The sequence below is a fragment of the Pinus tabuliformis genome, chromosome 9 (genome assembly GCF_031772625.1).
Source record: "Pinus tabuliformis cultivar Carrire ecotype Pingquan chromosome 9, CPIR1, whole genome shotgun sequence".
Lineage (NCBI taxonomy): Eukaryota > Viridiplantae > Streptophyta > Pinopsida > Pinales > Pinaceae > Pinus > Pinus tabuliformis.
In genome coordinates this window covers 1,476,486,797-1,476,511,895 of record NC_142307.1, presented here as the reverse complement: position 1 = coordinate 1,476,511,895, position 25,099 = coordinate 1,476,486,797, and the positions used below count along the sequence as shown (strand labels likewise).

Sequence of the window (25,099 nt, the reverse complement as noted above, 5' to 3'; positions counted from 1 at the left end):
AGTTTTCCTTTAAGGTTCACCGCGTGATGTAGATATACAATTCCTAAATGTGCAATCTAAGATGATAAACAATCGTTTACTTTCTTTTAGCAATGAAAATCCTAGATACTAAGGAAAGAGAAATGAAATTATTTCAACATAGAGCAGAGAGCACACACTAGATGCACTTTTCCTAAATAAATTACCGCATGCAGTCTAAATGCAAATGCACATGCATGTATTGTTTTTTAGTTTCCTTAATGTGAGAATGACAAAAAGAAAACTAAGTACAGATCTGAATATTTTTCTTTCAAAGCAACAGTACTGATAATTTTTCTTCAAAAAACAAAAGGGAGACTAAGATAACACTTTGCAATTTCAAATTCAAAAAATGAAAGGAAGATTAAGACGACACTTTGCGATTTCGAATTCAAAAAATGAAAGGAAGACTAAGACGACACTTTGCAATTTCAAATTTAAAACTGCTTTCGTCACTTTGAAATACTAATAAATTCAAATCGAATACAATGGCAAAAGTGTAACCGACTATCTAAAGAGGAAGACCTTACGACACTCTTTTTCTTGACTAAAAACGACACTTGCGACACTTTCAAATCAAAAGACGATAGTTCGATTAAGCTACTAGTTGCAAAGTAGAACTGTAAATGATGAAAAATACATAAAAAACATTCACAATTCCTAACTGATGGAGGTTGAATAATGCAAAAGAAGAAGGTTTCAATAGTGATATACTATCATAGACAACAAAACTACTGAATAAAGCTAAAGACAATGAGGAAAAACCAAAATCTGGAGGCAAAAACAGTCTTACTCAATCATCACACCTGTCCTTAAGGAAAATAGGGATGCATCTCACCTGCAACACACGGGAGGTGCGATGCATCCAAACTGCCAATGAGAGACAGTGCAATGGTCCAGGGATGATACTAAGCTTGGTTTTCACTCACAGTTTGCAGCTAAGTTCAGGGATTTAGGCTGAGCTAATGATAGACAGTAAACACAAAGTATAGGGGCTGATCTAATGAGGTTATTTGAGCTACCACCAGGGCACTTTGGATGTTTGCAAGTCAGATTTTTAGTCCATAAACCAACCCGAAGATTGACTGAAGCAGCATTGATCTACTTTGCAGTTGCATAGCAAAAGCAGTTCGAAGGCTAGCTGGATTAACGTCAGGCTCTGTCTGTGGTTTATAAAGCAAACAACAGTAACAAAACAAACACACTATTCGCTCCCAGTGGAGTCACCAATTTGTTATCGGGAAAACTAGTGTCCATTCAGAGCTGTTAATCCCACTAAGATGGGTAGCTATCTTAGAAACAAACTAACTAAAGTTACCTGTGTTTGCCTTTATGAGAGATAGATGAGAGAGAAGCAAAGAGTACCAACCTCAGTCTTTCGCTAGTCTCCTTACTTGTTTCCTCTCTCCTTTGATACAGCTTTTGCCACTCCTTTCTCACTTGTCCCACTTCAAAGAACACCTGTAGAGTCAAAGTAGCAAAATACCATCAAAGCATAGAGATATATAACCATAAACAATGTAGGATCAGATGTACATTAACCATACAAATGCATATACAAGTACAAGATTTAGAGATATACAAGCATATGGAAGAAAACTCAAATAGCTTTATTGATAGAAGTAGTAGAAGAGAGGATTACAACCAAGTTGTCTGATCCAGCATCATCCTCCCAGCATGAAAGCCATCTTCACCTCATACAAAGAAATATCACCCAACAATACAATGTCTCAAAGAGAAACCAACAGCACTTCCTTACAAATTACAAAATTCCATCCTCTGGATCTCTATGATGAGGGATCCTTATATAGATGTTTGTAGGAGAGTGAGTCAGCTTCTGCGATTTTGATTAGTGTCATTTCACTGATAGTTCCTGGTTCCACTTGGAGATTTCATGATCTCTTACTCATCCCTAGGCGAATTCAGAGAGGCAAGTTTCATATGAGAAACTTCTAGAAGATTCTTTGAGTTTCCACCTAGCAAATTGTCTTTGCCATTTGTCTACTCTTTCTCATCGCACCCTACAGAAGGGCTTTCCAGTATGCATCGCACCCCTCGTGTATAACAGGTGAGATGCATCTCACCCTCAACATGGAGCAGTCTGTATGGTCCAGTTTTGACCAGTTCTGAGCAGTTTTTTCAGTGAGAACTTCTAGGAAATGATGTAATCAGCTGACCTTGTTCCTTTAGGGTATGAAACAACACTTTTATGGGTTTAGAAGCCCTTGTTTTATGGACATATGTGATTGGGGTTACAGTGCCCAAATATGTCTATAACACCTGTCCCCATAGGTGAATTGGTTATCCCTAGAGGTTGCTGCCAATTCGGAGACCAGTTTGAATTTTGTGAAGTAGAGGCAGGCCACTGGGATGGGTATGGATTATTTTTCCAAAAGGGAGTAAAAGGAGAATTCGGCCAACCATTACCTGGAAGGGATTGAGTTGGCCAAGGTGACATAGGAAATGGTTTGGACTGCCAATTCGAGAAAGGTGATTGACCTTTCACGTTGTCCCAGAATTCTGCTACTGACTAAATGACGAAGAAGGAAAGAACTAAGATGGGTATTGTGACATACCTGTAGGTCAGCCATTCCACTGTCGACGCTGGTTCATTAAGTATATTGGTTCTGTCTCTTCTTCTGCTTCTTTAAAAATTTCTTTCAGCCCTGGAAGTGATGGACACTACTCAGTGGCATGGTCCTTGGTGTAGATAGCGCATGTCTGGACCGTGTCCAATGGACACTCCCGTTGATTGTGCTTATTCTGGCAGCGTGGGAAAAAGATGACCAAATTCTGTTCTTCTAAGGCTTGCTTCTGTTTAGCCTGTAGGACATCCAACTGCGTGGTAAGGGTGCCCAGGATGTCTGTCTTGAAATCCTCTAGGAGGTTACCGATTTCTACTCTTTTCACGCCTCCACTGGGTGGTTTGCTTCCTCTAATCATTGAATCTCGGCTTCCTGACCCAGCGCGTTTGTTACCTCGCGAATACCTAATACACAAGAGAACAATTTCATCATAATCCTCTTGATAAATTTCTCCCTTCCCCATCAAGTTTAAAGTTTCCATCCATTCTTCTTTCATTCCCTTAATTAAAATGGCTCTCAAGACTTCTTTTGGTAGTGTGGAGTGAGGGGATCTCTGCAAATTGTAGTGAAACCATTCGACATATTCCTCTAGAGTTTCATTATCCTTTACAGACATTTTAAATATTTCATCTTTTAATTCCCTAGTCCTACAATAGTCTTGATATTTTGTGAGAAAAGAAGTTTTCATGTCATCCCAAGATTTAATAGTGCACCCACTTAAACCCATCAACCACCTCAAAGCTACTCATTTTAGTGTAGAAGGGAACAGCTTCGGTTTTTGAGGATTGGTGGTATAATTGTATCCTCTTCACAGGACATCAAACTCGAATAAGAAGGCATCTGAATCCTCTGTGGTCATCCCATGAAAGGTTGGGATGTTGCAAGGGAATAGCTTTCATCGGGGCATTGTCTACTGGGTCGACTATGGAGTATTCCAATGTCGAGGTCTGACCTTGAGGTACTTGATTCGCCATTTGGTCGAAAATGTGCCAATATCCTTCAGGGACTTCAGGGGATGCTATATGAGCAAGTGGAGTATTTTCAGTCTGAGGTAGTTTTGCGGTGCTGCCCAGATCTGGGATCACAGGAGATCCTAGTTCAGACAACTGTGGTTCTGCCTTAGCATTTCCACTGGTTTCTCCCTCTCCTTCTCTTAAATTGCACGATTTTCCCTCTTGTGAAGGATCAAAATGTAATTTTTTGGTAACCTAAAAGATTTGTTCAAATCCTCTGGTTTAGTTATGAATCTCAGCGTAGGTTGCAGATGGTGAGCCTACTAGCCGAGGGATTACAATAGGGCTTTTCCATATATAGTCTGGGGTCCAACTGATGCCTGAGATTCTGCTTTTCTTGTGATTTCGTCTATAAAGGTTGATCTTCCAAGGTTCACCGATCCCTTGGGTTTTATGGATTTGGGTGGGGGGTTCTAATCTTTTTCTATATTTTTATTTCTAGTTATTCATGAAAAACCCCTACTCCTATTTACCTCTATGCATTTGTTGAAAAGTGGGTTGATGAGCAAGCACTTTACTTGCTAGTTACGCAGGTTCTTACCTCTTGTTTTTAAAACCCAATTCTCTTACAACAAGAGAAATAAAAAGAAATCACTTTGAAACACTCTCCCCGGCAACGGCACCAAAATGTTGGTGCACTAAGATGACTATTAAAAGCAATCTTAATACCTACATTAATTATCAACCTAGGGTAAGTCTGTTTATTTCAAGAGTGTTCAACATTGTCTATGCAAGTGAATTCAGAGGTTAATTCAAAATGAAATGATTTAGAATCATTGCAATAATTAACATCTAATTCTCGAAGTTCAATCCAAGAAAATCTGAAAGCAAAACCTTAAAACAGTTTCAAATCTATTTTAACCTATTGTGCAGAAAACTGAATCTGAATGCAAGTAAAAGAAATCACTATTAGCAAATCTAACTAGCATCAACAATAACTCATTCAGTAAGAAAGGAAAGCTACAACAAATGAACAGCAAGCACTACTCAAGCTTTTAATTGAAAGCAACAACTGTAAACTTAAGATTTCTGATAACACTACTTCAGAATGAACAACAATTAGATACTTAACTAATCTGTTGAATTCACCAAAGATTAACACGCAGTTGTGAACATAGCAAGATCTGGAATCTAGTTTGAACGGCAAAGGTAAATCGTAACGATCAATACTCACATCAATCGGAATAATTCTAATTTAATGAAATAACAGGAATAACAGTTGCAAGAGTAAATAGAAATAAATATGACACAATTAAAGCAGTACATCTCCTATCCACCGGGCCCAGAGTCTCCAGAAGTCACTGCCAAAAGATACTAAGAATACGGTTATGGGTAAAACACAGTCTTCTTCATTAAACTCAATAATAAAGTTACAGCATCACCATAGTGAGAATACTCGATGTCCAAAGTGAACAATTACAATCTTCAAATTTCTAGCTAGTTGTTCTATTTCGCCTGTCGGCTTTATATAACTTATGAGAGACAAACGGATAGAAGCGAATCCTCAGGATCAGGAGATCCTGAGGATTTCGCAACCGAAAATCTGATTTCATTGCAAAATAAACTTGATTCTCCTAGTCTTCCGCTATCCTTCATAATCGAGATGTTGTCCTTTTTCCTTTCTTAGTCGCTGTTGTTCCATCGTTTGAACAACAATCGTCCAATTCACATTCCTGCATATAAAAATAGCGAAAGTTAGCTTTAACGCCCAAAATTACTCAATTCGTTAATGATCGATTTTATCCAACTTCTACAATTGTTTCTTCTCAATTCTTTTCTAAAATGAAGATAAAATGAATGATTCATTAAGATAAGATGAGGATAAAACATACATTTTCCATGGCCCAATGCTCTTGTCATTGAAGATTAATCATAACTTTAAGTATAAAAACATTAACTCAATCTTAAACTAAGAACTCACTCATATCCCTTGCATAAGCATTCTAGGCCTAATTGCATTAATAATTTACCTCCAAGCATAAGCTTGGTTGATATACTTCTAGGTCCACCCTTCTCGCCTAGCTTGAGGGATTCATCACCTTTCTAGTGGTTAACACGGTGACCTTACAATTGTCATAGTCATAGTATTAGTAGTGTTGGAGGCACCAGGTGGTTGGAATGCAAGGGGAGGTATCGTTAATCAAGCCTCTGCTTGCTTCCCATTTTCTCCCATCCTACAACCTACTCTAAAGACTGGTCTCAAAATAGTTAAGGGAAAGTCATACTTAGATTAGGCATATAAATTAAAAGTAACCAAGATTCTTGCATCACGCATAGGTCTTAGGATTTGCACCGCATATATGTTAGTGAAGCATCTAAGCAACAATATTCCATCCAATTACGTGGTCTCAATTTAATAATAAGCAAGAGTTTTGACTCCATAACGCACTGGTCTCATATTTTAATCTAATCTAATCCTTAAGATCTTGCTAAATTTAACCAAGTAGCTAGGTCACTCAATTGTGTCTCCCGGACTTGTTGATAACAACTTTTCCTTCACCTTCACATTTCCATAGGGACTACCCCCCATAGCAAGTTATTGGGAGACAACTAGAATGGAGAGGTCAAGAATCAGAGTGGAAACCCCTGACCTGAGTCATTGTCATAGTGCTTGTACGATCTGAGGGATAATAAATCCCTAGTTGTCCATCATGTAGTCTAGAAACTAGGGTTGAGACAACCTTCTAAATCTTTGTGGACAACCCTAGGCTAGTTATGGCCCTTACCAACAGACCTTCCTCGACTTGTGGCTAGGCCTTTTCCACTTCAGCTCCCCCTTTTTCTTCTAACCATATGTTCACGCAAACTTCATTTTACTAATGTTGTTAATATTCCTTGACTCATCATCACTAGAAAAAACTTCCACTATGTCTTCTCTAGGAAAACTAACTTGACCCCACTATGGCCCTCTACAACCCTCTACAACCTGCCTACAACCCTCTCTAGTTTGCTTGTGGCCACCACCTGTGGTGACCTACAGCCAACACCTGTGGCCACATGCAAATATACAAACAGAATTCTCTTTTGTTGTGGATAGGTCCATTTAGCCTCACCATTGATTTTAAGTAGCTTAGTTAACCTTCTTCCTCACTATGGCCTCTTCAAGTAAGACTACATCCTCAAGGTTGACCCTTAAATCACATAAAACAAACTTCTAGAACTCAACCTTCCTATCCTTTGTTATATAACTGTAGATTTTATAGGCTTTATCTTCTTTGCATAAGTAAAGTCACATCTCACTCGTCTCTTAGGCTAACTTCAATGGATTCCCTTTTAACAAGCCCTGGTACCATGTTGAATTTTCTATAAGATTAGTAGAAACCACTTTTGGGATCTTGTAATTACTACCTAGTGATCTTTTAACAATTTATCTTTTATGCCACTAATATCATTAAGAAATTATACACTAAAAATCTCAACAGTAATGCAATGAAAACAATAAGATAATAAAGAGACAACCATGCACAATAGAGATAGAAAAATTTCCTTGGGAAACATAAACTTGGGAGAAAACCAAACAACTCTTCTTCTAGGGGAAATTATTCATTAGCAATGTCTACAATTCTAAACTATCTAGAAATTTGTGCCAAAAATCAAGTCCAAACTTTATTTAATTCATCCTCTAACAGCTCCCACATGTGTCTTATATAGAAGAAATATGATCATGATTGAGAGATCAAATGAAGTGTCACAATGTATATATATACAAGTCAAATGGGTACATTTACCCAAAACGACACATCCCTTCATGAGCTAGGATAACTTTTCCATTTTGAGCCTACATGAAGCCCAATAGAAAATTGAATTTTTATTTTTATTTTAATAAATCTTCTAGGTCGACTTAGGAGGCCTCTTGGAATGTAGGAATACCTCCTAATGTTATACAAAATCAACACATTTCTTTGTCTCCCTCTCTCTCTCCTCTCATTCTCTTCATTCCCTCCTCCACACCTTTATCCCTCACTCTCTCTCCATCTATCTCTCTTCCCACTCTATCTCTTTGTGTATTCTTTCTTCCCTCCCTCACTCTCCCCCTCCAACTCCATCTTCCCCCTCCCTCCCTTCTTCTCTCACCACACCTGTCTCTCGATTCCTCTCTCTCTCTCTCCCACCTCCCGTTATCTCTCTCCCCACCATCACTCTCTTTGTCTCTACACCCTCCAACTCTATCACTATCTCCTTCTCTCTCCCACGCCCCCTCCCCTCTCTCTCTCTCTCACCCCCTCTCTCTATCTCTCTATTTTTCCCTCTCTCACCCCTCCATCCATATGATCGAGAATTCTCACTTTGTGTAATCATTAATATATGGAAGGTGTTATATAATAATAATTATAATGGAAATGATTATGTTGTAGCTACTACAACACCCTCCAAAATTTTGGCCTATACCCAATTTCAAAGCCTTCCTTGATCTTGTTGGTCATTTTCGCAAACTTTGAAACTCATTTCATTTGTTTTCTTAGAGTCTTGTGTTCCCCTTTGCAAGATGGGAAAAGTGTCATCTTTTAGCATGTTGGTTGTCGTATCCTATGTATAAGCCCGTTATGGTGGTTCTAAGAGGTCATCTTTGTGCAAATGATTTGTTCTAACCTTGTAAGTACCCATCGCACTCATTTCCAAAGTTTTGAGCATTGTTGCACAAGTGTCATCACGGTCATCGTAAAGTACATCTTTGGTGTTGCACTTGTCGTAACTTGTTGTAAAGTTGTCACATGAAGGGACTTTTTTTTTCATGTGTTTGAATGATCAATGTTTTCGTGTCGTCAAATATTCTAAGTGTGTGATCACAGTTAAATTTCATCACCATTCACACTGATCTCACTAATCCCACACTTAGCCATTTTCGCAAAAAGAAAATTCCCAACCTAGCTTCATTGGGCCTCTCTTGAGTTGTACACTACGTAGTCTTAGTCATCTGATTATGACCTTGCTGCTTGGCACTACGCAATGCACAGTTCCTACCTCCTAGGATTGGTTCACTGCATAGTTCTATTCCCAAGCCCCAACCTTCAGCTCCAGAATTATGGAGTCATTCCTCCCAGCCCGACCTCCATTGTGCACTGTGCAAACACAAGCCTCAATCTCATTCCTTGGGCCCTTGAACTACGCATCCCCGTAGTATCCTTACCTTCCTTGTCTCCTAAAATTGTGTAGTGTTTCCTCTCAGTGCTCATTCCCTCGGCCTCTCCCACTAGCTTCCAAAATTGCGCAGTCTTGTTCCCCAACCCAGCTTAAAGTGTGCACTTCACAACCTCAAGTCTCAAGCTCATTCGTTGATCCCTATAAATGTGTAGATCCGTAGTAGCCTAGCCTTCCCTGACTCCCAAAATTGCGCAGTGATCTCTCCTAGTTCCCATCCCTTCAACCTGTCCCATTGGTTCTGGAAATTGCGCAGTCTTGTCCCTCAGACCTGCCTGAACTATGCATTTCACAGTCTCAAAGCCCAAGATTTTTCCCTGTATGGTGGAACCGCACATTGTGTAGTCACTGAGTTCCTCTTCCCATCCTATCACTTGTTCCGGGCTCAATTGGTGGATCAGAATACATCATCTTAGACTAGGTGGTTTTCGGATTGATGTCATCTCGTCATGAGTGAATTGCAGGAACAAGTACCCTATCATGTCATGAAAATATGATGAAGAAGGAGAAGAAGGATGGAAGCATGCTCAAAGACTCTCTCGTAACTGAACTTACAAGTTGATCAATCAAGAGAAAGTGAAGGGACACTAGTTTGTGACCATTATTCAAGACTTGAGATCATTGAAGATTCCTCATCACCAAGCCATGCGGAGGTGGAAAGAAAATCATCTTCAAGAGGACATCCAACACTTAGCAACAATAGTGGCTTGACATTTCCACATCATCAAGTAGTCCATGTTAGCAGTGTCATGTCATGTCATGTCATGAGTGGTCATATGCCATCTTACTATTGTGGATCATGTATATTGTATACAAAATGTATTGTAAAGTGGAAGTCCAAATGACATGCATGGAATGTAAAGAGTCATGTAAGTTGAAAATTCATAGGAAGTCAAACATTCATGAGGGTAGTCAAAGAGCAATTTTTGGTTATATATACTCCCTCATTGTATGAGAAAATTATTTTTCAGCTTGGCTCCTCCCACAAGGAATTAGATAGACAGATTCATTCTTTTGAAGAGAAAGAAGTGGATCCAAATATCCACTATTGGAGCTAGTGAGTTCATTGTCTACATGTGTCTTGGAACTTTTACTTAATAATAGAAGCCTTCAAGACCAGGACATTCTTCATGCATGGATTATGGATATTTATAACAATATTTTGTGAATGTTTGTAATTTATGTTTTCTTTCATTTGTGCTAAAGTAGTTGAAGTACTTCAGTTATTTTAGTACTTATCATATTGAGAATGTGTTGTAGGCTATTATCGTTGTCGCATCCTCGCGGACTATTCCATTGGATATTAGACATATCTTCCTTTTCATATTGGTTTTAATGATCGTTGCATCTTTGTGGACTATTCTGCTTGATGTTGCACAGACCCTTCTTGTTCATGTGTGTCTCTACTAGGGTGGTATTATTACCTCTCTCATAGAGGCTCACTTCTCCTCCCCTCTGTAGTGAAAGAAATTTGACACACATACTATCGAACACTCACTAGGCACACCCCCTTGATTTTCAAAGGCGTATGTGCACTCCTCTCTCTTGCTGATAGTTAGAGCCAAGGCATATCTATAAGAATACATGGCAACTAGGCCGATATTCCATATGGGGCTCTACTCCAAACGATGCGAGGTCTAATCAAGACTTCACATCACGAAGACCACTTGGTTGACAGATTTCTAGCACCGTCAACATATTATTATTATAATATATTGGAATAATAATAATCACTATAATTGATTATTATACCAATAATAATGAATAAAAAAATAGCTTGTTAAAAAAACAATAGTATGTTAACTTTACATTATATAGAGATCAATTTCTTCTTATCAAATTGATAGCTCTATGCCTTACATTTTACATTTTGAATTACACTTTACATTTTAAATTATATTACATTTTACATTTTACACCAGCCTAGATCCATCTTAACTCTAGATCTACCAAGTGCTAAGAGGGATCAAATCTCTTGAGGTGCAAACCTCTTTTAGAGTGAAAGAGATTTGATCCCTCTTGAAGCTTGGTAGATCAGAGTAAAGATGAATCCATGTTGGTTTAATTCCCCCCTTTAAGTCAGTTATATTCCACAAAAACAACGGAAACCTTGCTTCACCCGAGTTAGGCGAAGGAAACCCTTGAAAGGGGTCAATACCATGACCCATGGGTTCTCATAAACCTAGAGCTCGATGAATCCATGCTAGTTTAATTCCCGCCTTTAAATAGGTTATATTCCACATGAATACCATGGGTCAATACCATGACCCATGGGTTCTCATAAACCTAGAGCTCAAAAACCACTCCTAAAATGACAAAAATAATAATAACAATAATAATAATAATGTAGAATTTTTATTTTTATTATTTTATTTTCAAGTTATTTTTTAATGTAGCATTATTTTTATTTTAAAGTAATGTTATTTTTATTTGTATTATTTTATTATTGTTGTTTACAGGACAAGACAAGATATGAGACATTTCAACATATCTACAACATAAAATCATCCAAAAATAAAATCTCATAGTGAGGTAAATAATATATTTACCATCAATTACTTCCTACCATAATTTAAGCAAGTCTTTGGAGAAAATATGGATAAGAATAATATATGTATATACTTACCAGGAGTTACTTCCCATGATTATTTTTGTTTTCCTTAGCACTTATGTAATTGGAGCAAGAATTTTTACTTATCCACTTCAAATCTCAATTTTATTAGTTCCTACTAAAGCAATACTATAGGATGATTTTCATATGGACTACTATTAATCTAGCATCTACCATCTACTGTTGTAAGTTATAATTATTTATACAATTTTTCAAGAGAATAATTTCTAACTTGAGTTGGAGGGGTTGAATTGCCCTACAAAACAAAATTACAATATAACAAATTAAATTTTATTATTTTTTATTACTTTTAACTTTTATTATTAATTGAGCCAACATTTAAATGTTTACAATCATTTACATACACTACAATATCTCCTTATTTATACAATTTTTCAAGAGAATAATTTCTAACTTGAGTTGGAGGGGTTGAGTTGCCCTACAAAACAAAATTACATTATAACAAATTAAATTTTATTATTTTTTATTACTTTTAACTTTTATTATTAATTGAGCCAACATTTAAATGTTTACAATCATTTACATACACTACAATATCTCCCCGGTACTAGGCTCTATATTACTTTTAACTTTTTATTATTTTTTATTTGAGTTGACATATAAATATTAAATGTTTACAAACATTTACACCACTACAACATCACCCCCATAGTGAGTCTACAATATCTCCCACTAGGCTCTATATTACTTTTAACTTTTTATTATTTTTATTTTACTTTTAACTTTTTATTATTTTTTATTTGAGCCGACATATAAATGTTAAATGTTTACAAACATTTACACCACTACAAAATCTCCCCCATACTGAGTTGTAAAGTTCTTCTCTGCACAACAATAAACCACCAATAAACACACTTATGGACATAACTAAATATCACTTTTAAAACATTTATAACACTACCACTTTGTCCTGGGAAACATGTGTTAATCCCTTTTAAAAACATATTATTGTGATCTTTAATAAGATTATAATTCACCACAAACTAGTTGTTGCTTAGTTTTGTTTCACCCCATCCCATAAAACAATCCTCCCATTATTCTTTCACCCCACCCCACAATATGCCCAATAAAAAAGTGACAAACACACCCACATAATACATTCTACAAATAAAGGTGGTCTAACACATTCCCTTAAATGCACAAAAGGAATATTAATAAGACACACACCTACATAACAAAAACATTTTCCTTCAAACATGCATAAAAAAATCCAATACTAATAAAGCACACACTTACGCAACAAAACACTTTCCTTAAACATGCATTAAAAAAAGCCAATATTAATAAGAGGCACTCTTACACAAAAAAAACACTATCCTTCACACATGCATCCCAAAAAAAATCCAATTTTAAATTTTGAAATACCTTCCCTCACCCCTAGGATATGAACACTTTAAAACCATCTTAGATCGGTCTTAACTCCAAATGTATCAAGCCCCAAAAGGGACCAAATATCTTGAGGTACAAACCTCTTGTTTTAGTGAAAAACTTGAGGAAAGGTTTGCACCTCGATAAATTTGATCCCTCTCGATGCTCATCTAGAGTTAAGATGGATCTAGGTTGGTTTCAATCGTGTGCAGCCGAGGAAAATTTATCGAAGATATGATTAATTTTATCAATAATATGTAAATACATATAATATTAATATAATCATTTTAAATATGCTAAATATGTCTGAGATTAATCTCATCATTTTAATTTTAAATTTTCTTAGTTACCTCAATTTGTTGAGATGATAAATATTGTTAATAACTTTAATGATGAAATAAAAATTTTGAAAGTAAAGTAATAATGTAGTAGTTTTGAATGATAGAAAATGTGAATAATAAGAATGTAGTCAATTACAAATAGTCTTCATTGTAATCAATCTCAAACTATTTTCTTCTATTATTCTTATTGCCACCCTTGTTAGTTTTATCATCTTTTCATATCGATTATATGAAAAGGGAAGCTGAAATCGTAAATCATTTAAATCATTAGCTCGAGTTGTTGTAGTAAACATCATACCTTATCTCTTTTTCTCTCCAATATTAATACGTTGAATTACTATAACACAAAAATCAATGTTTGTTGCCAATAATTTTTTGTGCTTACATTGAAATCGATGCACATTTTTAATTCAATCACTTTAAAATTAATGTACCATCATGCATCTAAATACATCAAATCAGAAATCAACATCTACACTGAAATCAATGCATCTAATGCAAGCAATCAAATAAGATTAGAAAACGACTTCTACACTAAAATCAATGCATATAATGCAAGCAATCAAATAGGATTAGAAATCTACATCTACACTCAAATCAATGCATCTAGTGTAAGTAAGCAAATAGGATTAGAAACAAACATCTACATTGAAATCAATGCATTTAGTGCAAACAATCAAATAGGATTAGAAATGACCATCTACACTATAATCAATTCATTTAGTGCAAATAATTAAATAGGATTAGAAATCATCTACATTGACATCAATTCATATAGTTCAAGCAATAAATATAATTAGAAATCAACATCTACATTGAAATCATTGCATCTAGTACAAACAATCAAATAGGATTAAAAATCACCATCTACACTGAAATCAATGCATTTAGTGCAAGAAATCAAATAGGATTAGAAATCATCTACATTGAAATCAATGCATCTAGTGCAAGCAATCAAATATTATTAGAAATCAACATCTACACTAAAATCAATGCATATAGTACAAGCAATCAAACAGGATTAGAAATTTCCATCTACACTAAAATCAATGTATCTAGTGAAAGAAATAGTCTTCGCTCTCTCCCCCCTCCATCTATATCTATATCTCCCTCCATCTCTCCTTTGTCTCTCTATCTCACCCCCCAAACACACACGCTCTCTCACTCCATATATATCAATCTCTTTGTCCCTCCCTCCCTCTCTCCATCTCTCTCTTCTTCCCTCTCTTCATCTTCCATCAATAACTTTATCTCCCTCTGTCTCTCTATATCACCCCCAAAACATACACTCTCTTTCTCCAATATATCTAACTATCCCTCTATCCTCCTCTCCCTCTCTTTCTCTCTCTCTTCCCCTTCTCTCACACCCCCTCACTTTTATCTCTCTTTCCTCCTCTCCTCTCTCCCTCTCTCTCCATCCTCCTTATCACTCTCTCTCTCTATATCCACCTTTCTCTCTCTATGACTTTCTTCTTACCTTCCTCTCTCTCCCCCTCCAACTTCATATCTCTTTCCCTCCCTGTCTCCACTCTCTCACATCCTATCTCTTCCTTCCTCTCTCCCTTTCTCTCCCACCTCTCTCTCTCTCTCTCTCTCTCTCTCTCTCTCTCTTCACCCTTCAACTCTATTATTATATCCCTCCCTCTCTCCTTCTCTCTCCTTCTCTCCCCCCTTCTCTCCATCTCTCCTTCTTTATCTCTTTATCTCAACCCCAAACATATACACTGATCTCTCCCCATATCACCCTTGTCACTCCCTCCCTCTCTCCACTTCTAACTCTCTATGTCTTTATTTTTCCCTCCCTCTCTCTCCCTTCAACTCCACATCTCTATCCCTCCCTCTCTCCTCTCTCTCAAGTCCTATCTCTCATCCTTTCTCTCCATCCCTTTCTCTCCTACCTCCCTCTCTCTTCCCCCTTCTCTCTCTCTCTCTCTCTCTCTCTCTCCCTCAAACTATGTTACTATTTCCCTCCCTCTCTCCTTCTCTCCCCCCTTCTCTCCATCTCTCATTCCTTATCTCTTTATCTCACCCCTAAACATAGACACTCTATCTCCATCTCTCCCATGTAAATCTCTCTCTCTCTCCACTTCTCACTCTCTATGTATTTCTTCTTCCCTCCCTCTCTCCCCCTCCAACTCCATCTCCCTATCCCTCCCTCTCTCCTCTTTCTCAAGTCATCTCTCTCGTCCTTCCTCTCTCCCTTACTCTCCTATCTCCCTCTCTCTTCCCCCATGTCTCTCTCATTATCTCCCTCCCTCTCTCCTTCTCTCTCTCCCCCCTCCATATTTATGTCTTCCTCTCCCTCTCTTACCCTTTTCTACCTCTCTCACTCCTCTCCCCTCTCCTTCAATTTATTTCCATCTCTCCCTTGTCACTCTCCCCATCTCTCCACCTCTATCACTTTATGTCTATGTTCTTACTTCCCATATATATCTAGAGTTAATATATATCATGATATATTAATATATATTATAATATAACAAATTTAATATTGTATTATTCCAAAGTTATTAAATTTATTAATATTATATTATAATATGAATACTAGATTTAATAATAATATTAATCTTTTAATATTAATATCAGGGTTAAGAATGTTTTTTTTGCATAGTCTTAATAATAATTTGGCTCAGAGGGTAAAACCTAAATAAAACCTCTTTTTAGTGTTCGTAAATATAAAAAGGATTATGGAGTAAATATAAAAGGAAGTTTTATTTATTTACCATACCTTTGGGTTATTTATATTTTTATTTATTTACCATACCTCTTTTATTTACCATGGTATTTGGCCATAGGCTTGGTATATAATTGGATGTTGATTTTTAATCTGATTTGATATATTTTTGTTTGTTTATCATACCTCTTTATACCTCTTTTATATTTATATATTTACCATACATCTTTTATAAAAATGGTATTTGACCCATGATATTTAGCCCATAGTATTAAAATGGTATTTGGCCCATAGGCTTCACCTAAATAAAACCTCTTTTTTGAGTTTTCTTAAATATAAAGAGGTTTATCTATATTTTTATTTATTTACCATACCTCTCTTTTTTTAATGTTCGTAAACCTCTTTATATTTTAAATTTATATTGTCTTTATACATAATAATAATTAGATTTATTTATATTTTAAATTTATATTATGTTTATACATAATAATAATTAGATTGATTTTAAAATAAGACCTATATAAAATTTAAAATGTTAAATATTAAATGTTTAAATTTACATTTACCTGAGATCTACCCCATACTAAACTATAGAGTCCCTTTAGAGGGAAAAAATCATTTCATATATACTTTAAAAAAAAAAACAATTTTAAATATTCAAGCCCCTTTCCACACCCTTATTGAACTTGACTGGCTTCTAATCAATTTTAAATGTTCAAACCCATTTCCTCACCCTATATGAACCTGACTTGCTTCCATGAAGTTGCATAGACGCAACCACCAGGTCACGACCGATCATAACCACCATCTAAGTAGGGAAGAACGGGTGTGAAAATTTTGGAGTAGTTTTTAAGTGTAATTTTTGGGATTTTCTGGTGGATTTTTTGTCGGAATCGATAAAAAAATTGTAGCCAAATTTTGATTTGTGTTATTTAAACTAGCTTTTTGACTATATATATGAATTCAATACTCTAAAAACACTCTAAAAAACCCTTTCCATATCTCTTGGTCCTGTACGGTTACCTTGTCTAATATAGCCGTTTCTTGGTCAAATATAATTGTTAGATAACCTACTCTCTTTATTTATATTGGAACCATGATCTGGTTCTTCAACTTATTCTCACGATGAACCACACTGATTGGTTAAAAAAATCTCTCATATAATTTCTACCTAAAAACTTTGTTTAACTCTAAAACCCCTTGAATATTTCAATTTTGAAGAATTCGCGTATCAAATTTCAATAAATACCTACAAAACTCTAGACAAATTAAATCTGAAAATAAATATAAACGAAAAAAATACTTTCCAAAAAATCTCACTTAAATACTCCTCACTACACATTTAATAATAAAACCAATGAAATTTCACGAACGACTTTTTTTAGCCATTGGACCGTTTCAACATTGTTGAATTTCGACCGAGTGAATCGGGTGTCTTCGCTATATTAAGGCATTTCTGCTTCAATATTTTATGTACCGCGATAGCTTATTGAGACAGCGCCTGAATAGATCTCGTCCAACGCTCGTCCAAAGCTCAACAGTTTTTCAGAGTTGGGTGTCCAGATCTGACAATGGGAGAAGCTCTCAAAGTAAAGAAGGCGCTGATAACAGGCATAACAGGCCAGGACGGGTCTTATCTTACTGAATTTCTTCTGGAAAAGAACTATGAAGTGCATGGAATCATTCGACGTTCTTCCAACTTCAACACACAGCGTCTTGATCACGTATACATTGATCCCCACAATACCCAAGCTCGTATGAAGCTACACTATGGAGATCTGACTGACGCATCATCCCTCAGAAAATGGGTGGATGCAATCTGCCCAGATGAAGTCTACAACCTGGCTGCGCAGTCTCATGTGGGTGTCTCATTTGAGAACCCCGATTACACTGCTGATGTTGTAGCCAAGGGGGCGCTGAGCCTCCTTGAAGCTGTGAGAATCCACATTGAGAACACAGGAAGGAAGGTCAAGTATTACCAAGCAGGATCCTCTGAAATGTATGGTGCTACACCCCCACCTCAGAATGAGAACACCCCCTTCCACCCTAGAAGTCCTTATGCTGTCTCCAAGCTTGCAGCCCATTGGTATTCTGTCAACTACAGAGAAGCATATGAAATGTTTGCCTGCAATGGGATCCTCTTCAACCATGAGTCCCCAAGGAGAGGTGAGAACTTCGTGACAAGGAAGATCACCAGGGCTGTGGGGAGGATCAAAATTGGGCTTCAGAAGAATCTGTATTTGGGCAATCTCGAGGCCTCCAGGGATTGGGGATTTGCTGGGGACTATGTGGAGGCAATGTGGTTGATGTTACAGCAAGATAAGCCCGATGACTATGTTGTTGCCACTGATGATAGCCATACCGTTGAAGAGTTTCTGAAGGAGGCCTTTGGGTATGTGGGGTTGAACTGGAAGGATCATGTGGTTATAGATCCCAGGTATTTCAGGCCTGCTGAAGTTGATAATCTGAGGGGTGATTCAACCAAGGCAAGGAAGCTTCTTGGATGGGCCCCAAAAGTTGGGTTTAAGCAATTGGTGGCCATGATGGTGGATTCTGACTTGAAGTTGGCCAAGAGGGAGAAGGTGCTTGTTGATGCTGGATACATTGATTCTCAGCAGCAGCCCTGAGGGACCAATATAATGCTGACTACACTTTGTTCTTGCATGTGAGAACTCATATTGGATTTTCCCTGCCTCTTTAGCTTGATTTACTTTGACATTGCGACTAGATGGAGCACGCGGATCTGGTCCATTCAATAATTCAGGCTCCTTGATAAATTTTTCCAAATCCATTTATGTTAGTCTTTAACAACTTCTAGAGCTAGATTCAGATTGAAGCTCTTTTTTCCAATACTCTTTCTTTGTAAGGTTCCAGATCCATTTATGTTAGTCTTTAACAACTTCAAGAACTAGATACAGATTTAAGTTAATTTTTTTCAACACTCCTCTTTCTTTGTAAGGTTTCGTTTTCAGATGTTCTTGATCTGATGATTACATTCAATGAATAAGAGTTTCTGCTTTTTAGTTCCAGATCTCAGTTATTTTTTCTAAGTTTATGACATTGACTAAGTGTAAATTGTGATTTCTGGCTGTCTATATATAAACACCAAAGAGGGGAAACCATCATGCAATCATTGTATTTAAAATTATATCTATTTGCTAAACTTGTTTAAATATTTTACCATAAAATCAATAATTAAAGACCTCTAATTTTATTTAGCAAAATTAGTTCTATGTCGGTATATAAACACCAAAGAGAAGAAACTATCATGCAATCATTGTATTTAAAATTATATCTATTTGCTAAACTTGCTTAAATATTTTACCATAAAATCAATAATTAAAGATCACTAATTTTATTTGGCAAAGCAATTCATTTGAAGTTCTATATGGCATGTAATTTGTTATGTTACCATAGGGTTCATTGGAATCCTAATCCTGGAATAAGATTGAGAAAGTTTGGTTCATCGATTAGCTCTTATTATCGGCCAAACAAATGAGTAAGCAAATGGGTCCAAGGCCTTAGTGTGTTAAAGCTTGCCCTAATATCATATGTAACACCTCTCTTTGTGTTAACTTGTTAATTGAAACAACTATATAATTATGGTCGGAGTGAAAATAGTTTTGGAGAAATCTCCAAAAATTCTCCATATTCACACTTATTCTCCATATTCACACTTGTATAGAAAACTCAAAAACCGCATATTATAAGACTCACATTTCTATTTTACTACCATAACTCTAAAAATATAATACATGGTAAATCCAAGCTATCATTTTAACAATTGTTCTCACATGCTTCATGTATCAAACTAATATACACCATTAGAAAACTAATAAATTTTTAATTAATAATTTATCAATAGTTTACATATTTCAATTACAAGACTTCTTCTCAAATAAAAACAAAAGTTATTCAATAAATTTACAATTATTATTGCGGAATCAATTCTTGTCTTTTCAAACCTGGACTTGTGAGCTTAAATTCCTTTTTGAAACAACTTACCATCATTGGAAACTCCACCAATTGGCTACTCTCCTTTTTGAGAAACCCTCTGGCTTTAATGTGATTGTAGGAAGCGTACAATGCTATCATCGAGAAGAGAGTGTAGCCATCAAGGTTACATGGAAACCTCAATTCCCAGTGGCTACTCTCCTTTTTGAGAAACCCTCTAGCTTTAGTGTGATTGTAGGAAACGTAAAATGCTATTATTGAGAAGAGTGTAGCCATCAAGGTTACATGGAAACCTCACGTCAAAGAGACAAGTAGGCAAAACTCAACAACAATTTACAAACAAAAATATATGTATTATGCCAACCATCCAATATTGGAGAGTAAAAAGTGTGTCATCTCTTTAGCTTAAGCCTCTTTTTCTCCACTTTGTGGCTTAATCCACTTTTTCATTTTATGCAAATACATGTAATTTATTGCACAAAGAGTAACTCTACAACTTAATATAATATAGGAGTAGATGTTTAGTCTTAAAAGTTTGTAAAGTTTAACATTTAACATTTATATGTTAATTGGGTCAAAAATTTAAAACATATAACATTTTATATGTTATATAAATATTGTGTTTATCACTATCAATACATTGATTGTTTATGTCAGGCCAGGAAGTAATTCCATTAAGCAAAAACTGATTCGTGTATTTTATTCCATCAGGTAGGTCTATTATATACATGAGGGAGAAACTGTTCAGTTCATCTCCCGATGACTGTTCATATTTCTCATTTATTTATTTACATATATTTACCCAATCACAAGGATTAGGTGTCAACATTCCCCCCCTTAATCTGAAGGGATGTTGGTGAGTCCAAGCATCATTCTGAATCGTTCAAGCTTTTCTCTTCCAAGCGCTTTGGTGAAGATGTCTGTAATTTGCTCATTTGTGGAATAATGACGAAGATGGATTGTTTTGGCCTCAACATGATGTCGAATCAGATGATATTTAGTATTGATGTGCTTCATTCGATCATGGAACTTTGAGTTTTTGGCCAACTTTATTGCAGAGGTATTGTCAATCATGAGAGGAGTTGATTGTACTTGTTTTACCTGCAAATATTCAAGAATTTTCCTGAGCCACACAATTTCTTTTGTTGCTTCAGCTGTTGCCACGTATTCTGCTTCTATTGTGGAATCTGCTGGAACTGATTGTTTGCGTGATCTCCAGGAGACAGCTCCTGATCCAAGACTCATAGCATATCCTGAAGTTGATACCCCAGTTTCTTTGTCTCCATCGAAGTCTGAATCAGAGTATCCAATCAAGCTGAAGTCGTCCACCTGTGTGTACTTGATTCCAAAGTCTTGAGTTCCCTTCAAGTACCTTAAAACTTTTTTTGCAGCAGACCAATGTCCCTCACAAGGCTTTTGCATAAACCTGGAGAGGATTCCAACAGCAAACGAAATGTCTGGTCTGGTAGTAGTTAGGTAGTTGAGACTTCCTACAAGTTGTCTATACTTTGTTGCATCCTCAAATTCTTTTCCTTCAATAGATGTGAGCTTTAAGTTTTGTTCCATTGGAGTAGTAAGAGGATTGCACTCTGTCATGCCAAATCTGTTCAACAGATCTCCAATGTATTTCTTTTGAGAAAGAAATATGGACTTTGGATGTTGGGTTACTTCAATGCCAAGATAGTAATGAACATAGCCCAAATCATTCATTTCAAAACTTTTCCCCAATTCTTTCTTTATGGATGCAATGTAGCTTTCATTGTTCCCTGTCATCAAAAGATCATCTACATATACCACAAGATATACAACTGCTTTGCCAACTTTCTTGACAAATAAAGTTGCATCATCAAGATCAAAATGTTTGAAATTGAGTTTCAGAAGATGCTCAGTCAGTTTTTCATACCAGGCTCGCGGTGCTTGTTTGAGGCCATACAAGGACTTCACATGTTTGCATACTTTATGTTCATGTCCTTTCACAGCAAATCCTTCAGGCTAGGACATAAAAACATTCTCTTTTAGATCTCCATTCAAGAAAGCAGTTTTTACATCCATTTGATGGACTTTCCAACCGTTCTGAGCTGCTAGTGCAAAGAGTGTCCAGATGGTAGCCCATTTTGCTGTGGGGGCAAAAGTCTCCTCATAATCGACCCCTTCCTTCTGTGCAAAACCTTTTGCCACAAGCCTAGCTTTGTGCTTGTCAAGTGAGCCATCAGCTTTATACTTGTTCTTGTAGACCCACTTGCAGCCAATTGGTTTGGTTCCTAATGGAGGATCAACCAGCTTCCAAGTGTCGTTCTTTATGAGGGCATCATACTCCTTTTGCATCGCTTCTTTCCATTCATCATGAGAAGCAGCTTATTTGAAGGAAGTTGGTTCAAAATCTGTAGACAAGTTCAATTCACAATCATAAGAAACATCCATATCAACAGGTGAATTAGAGTCATCTACATCACCTCCATTTTGCCGGTTTGAATTTCTGGTTCCTGTATTTCCAATTTCATCAGGATGAACACTTTCAAGTGTCTTTGTCACCCACTTTGGGGGACCTTTTTTAGATGGTCTAGGCTGCTCCGTTGATTGATTTCAGACTGAATCAAGATTGAGTCTCCCAATTCTATCAATTACATCACTTAAAGCATCATCTGTTGTTGGAGTTTCATGTGGGGGAGAGTGTTCTTCATAAGAAGATTCCACATGTTGATCTAGTATAGGAATCCCCCCTTCAAGATGTGGAATCTGATTATCAAATTCTTGAAATGATTTTGCTTTTGCGAATCTATCCAAGCGATCAAGTTGCCGCTCAACAACATTGTCAGTTTTGGATGATTCAAGGAAAATTACATCTCTAGATACAACAAATTTCTTATTTACTTCATCATAGAGGCGGTATGCTTTGGAGGTGTTTGAATACCCTAGGAAGATACACTTACGACTTCTAGCACCAAGTTTGTTTCTATGTACCTTTGGTATCAAAGCATAACAGGTGGAACCAAAGACCCTGAGATGCTTTACCGAAGGAACATGTCCATACCACATTTCATATGGAGTCTTGTTTCTTATAGCATTAGATGGACATCTATTCTTTATATATGCAGCACATAGAACAACATCAGCCCAAAACATTATCTTTACATTTTTGAAGAAGAGCATGGATCGTACCATATTTAAGATTGTCCTATTCATTCTTTCAGCTACACCATTCTGTTGGGGATTATAAGGCACAGTTGTTTGATGTTTGATCCCATGTTGGCGAAGATAGTTTTCAAATTCATTTGATGTGTATTCTTTTCCATTATCAGTGCGAATAGACCCAATATGAGATTGTGCATCATTTTCAATCCATTTATCAAAATTCTTGAATGTTTGAAAAGCATCAGATTTGTTCTTCAATAAATAAACCCAACACATTCTGGTGTAGTCATCAATAAATGTCATGATATATTTATTTCCATTTGTAGAAGGAACGGGCATTGGACCACATAAATCTGAATGAATGAGTTCAAGTTTCCTATGTGCTCTTGAATGTGAATCATGAAAAGGCTGTTTGTTATGCTTTCATAGAATGCAAGCATCACATTGCTTAAGTTTTCTAGGAATTGTAGGCAAACCAGCATTTTTCTTCAACAAGCGGAGACTGTCATAGTTCAAATGTCCAAATCTAGCATGCCATAATAAACTTGATGGAAGTGTACCTTCTTCATGATGAGAATTGTATGAGAAATGTTGTGCATGAGCAGAGGTTCCTTGCAGTTTGAGAAGCCTTTCTTCTTCTATTCCCCTCATGACAAGTGAGTGGTCTTATGCTTTTCTTACCTCAAGCTTGCCATCAAACATATGAATGGAGTGACCTTGCTGGCGGATGTGGACCAAGGACAGCAAGTTTCTCTTGAGCTGTGGGAGATATAGAACATGATCCAGAAGAAAGTCTGGAAGACCAGGCAGTTTAAGCCTGATTGTGCCAAGCCCTGATGGCTTGATTTTTGATTGATTTGCAAAGTATACTGCTCCATCAACATTGTCAGTGAAATCTTCAAAAAAATCTTTTCTATGAGTCATGTGGCAGGTTGCTCCTGAATCAAGCAACCAATCATTTTTCCAAGAAGCAAGTGAAGCATTAAAAAAATCTTCGTTTACTCCAATATTACATTGTGCCACAACATAGTGAGCAGATTCAGGTGCTTTATCTTTGTCTGTATCATCAATTTTACCTTTCTGTTGTTTTCTTTTCTGCTCAATTTTGTCCCATGGTAGCTTGCATGTAGAGGCATCATGTGATCCATTTCTTTTGCAGCGAATACAGTGCAAATCTGCCATATTCCTTTACCTACGCTCTCTGTACCTGCGCTCTCTGTCTGACATTACCTACGCTCTGTCTGCCATATTCGGTTAGAGATAATCTGCGTATGGCTCCAATGACCATGGCCAGCGGTTGTTCCTACCGTAAGAGCTAGCATTCGAACCGTTGCCTTCTTTTCTGCTGAGAACGAGGTAATGAGCTTCTAACACTCGACTGTGCGTCCAGCCTCCATATCTGGAGACTCAGGTTGAATGTATTGAATGATGGCGACTCTTTTGAAAGCTAGTGACTCCTCTCCTTTGACAGTCGGCCCTCCATCAATGGTTGAGAGCAGCGGAGCATGCTTGAAGTAGTCTTGGAGGGTGTCCACCGTCATTCAACACCAGGCACAGTGCTCGACCTCCATACCACATTGGAGGGTGGCGCAGTAGAATGGTATTGTAGCCAAATGGACTGACTGGTGGAATCAATGCATTTAATTCCATTGGAGAGGCATGAGAAATGTGACAGTATGATGCCTCTGCGTTAAATATTTTTTGAAAACTCTATTTTATAATTGTGGTAGCATTTTTCTTGTATAAAATTGTATGAGCCGACTGTGCAGGAGCCGTTACCATATCACAGGTAATAGCGCTCTGTGTTAACCGCTAGTACCATACGGTCCATACATAAATTCTCTCTCTGCCTTTAATACCACCGTTGTCCATATAAGTAACACAGCCATATGTATTATTTGTAACGTTGCCATACAACGCTCACTCCCCTCCATACTCTGCCATATATTGCTCAGGCCAAGCAGTAACTCCATTAAGCAAAAACTGATTCGTGTATTTTATTCCATCAGGTAGGTCTATTATATACATGAGGGAGAGACTGTTCAGTTCATCTCCCGATGACTGTTCATATTTCTCATTTATTTATTTACATATATTTACCCAATCACAAGGATTAGGTGTCAACAGTTTACATCATTAGTTTTTTTGAGAAAAATCAGAGGGTTGAAAAAGTGAAGAAAGTTTCAAATTAATTTGTTTTTTGGCTTCTTCTTCGGAAGAGCAAAGAAACAACCACAACCATC

General features: G+C 36.8%; 1 pseudogene; it reads left to right on the top strand.

Annotated features, from left to right (window-relative positions):
* Positions 1-17,341: 17,341 nt before the first annotated feature.
* On the top strand, positions 17,342-18,397 carry LOC149154201 (GDP-mannose 4,6 dehydratase 1 pseudogene; annotated as a pseudogene).
* The last annotated feature ends 6,702 nt before the right edge of the window (positions 18,398-25,099 follow it).